At 38.4% G+C, this 1,163-nt stretch overlaps 1 protein-coding gene across 1 annotated transcript in view; it reads left to right on the top strand.

The window, feature by feature from the left end:
* Positions 1-821: 821 nt before the first annotated feature.
* The window catches only part of LOC119593512, a gene marked incomplete in the record, with an annotated part of 14,309 nt that continues 13,967 nt past the window's right edge, over positions 822-1,163 (top strand). Inside the window, 1 exon segment of the mRNA XM_037942472.1 lies at positions 822-961.

The raw sequence follows: 1,163 nt of genomic DNA, 5'->3' as shown, positions 1-1,163 counted from the left end.
CCCCAAACCCTTTCTGTTGATATAACATTCTTTGATCTTCAAACAGTTTATGTAATAAATTCGTGACGCGCACTTAACCTGTGTTAAAGTTAGATTCCTTCATATACTAAATCTTATACGATTAATTTTATATTTTTTACACTGCATCTGACCTCTCTATCTTTCTGTTATCTGAAAAACAAACTGCTGAGGAATTTTAAGTTAAAGCTCATTACAATTACATCAACAGAAATACAAGTAAATGCTTCTATGTATATTTCCATTCTATAGGAGGATCATAGAAAAGAGACTATACTATAAAACGAAAATTGAAATGCGATACGACATGTGTGACTCACAGAAACAGTAGATAAGACAGAGATATAACGAATAAACAAGTTATCTCTTCATATTTATTACAAATGCCTTTACCGAACGCCCCTTAATCTCAGAAACGACTTTCCCTCATTTCCCCCCTTCCTTCCTTTCCTCTCTCTTCCGGAAAAGACAACGCGTCAAGAAATTTCTGAAATGGAATCATACCCAATTACAGTCGTGAGATTATCTAAGGAAAAGGCATTGAAATAATCTAATCGCTGCCACTGATATCTTATCCGATATCCAGAGTTATGAGCCTTATTCCACAGGTAAATTCTCCACGCCATTAAATTTCGCTGATTTATTTTACACTGAACTTAACAACGGAGCGACCCATAACTCGTTAATAAGTCGATATTATTATCATTGCTATTATTTTGTTCCAGTCGACACCCCTTAGCCATATAACGTATTTTAAATTCCTCCAAATCAAGACGAAAACCTAACATGCCTCCTGAAGCGATAAATACCAATCCTTATCACTAGATATAGCATGTACACCGCAGTTGTCTCTGAGTGAATAGTTTGTGTATCGTGTTGGAAGTTAACCAATGCTATATTGTGGTGCTGGATTTTCTATGTACTTTGGATGCAGCGTAAGAAGGTACTATGTCGTTTCTTTTGTTTCAGAATTTGTGGTGTTGGTAGATGTTGCAACGGTGGTGGTGGTGGGGGGGGGGGAGAGTGAAAGCTCGTGCAGAGAGGACGCGTGAGAGTGCAGGCGGTGGGGGGGGGGGGGGAGAAAACATTCTGCTGCCCATATCCTTAGAGTGTACAATGACGTATTGTTTTCAAATGGGTGACAC

The sequence above is a fragment of the Penaeus monodon genome, chromosome 32, assembly GCF_015228065.2.
Source record: "Penaeus monodon isolate SGIC_2016 chromosome 32, NSTDA_Pmon_1, whole genome shotgun sequence".
NCBI classification, from domain to species: Eukaryota; Metazoa; Arthropoda; class Malacostraca; order Decapoda; family Penaeidae; genus Penaeus; species Penaeus monodon.
Note: the sequence above shows the minus strand (reverse complement) of the source record. Positions and strands in the feature narration are given on the sequence as shown.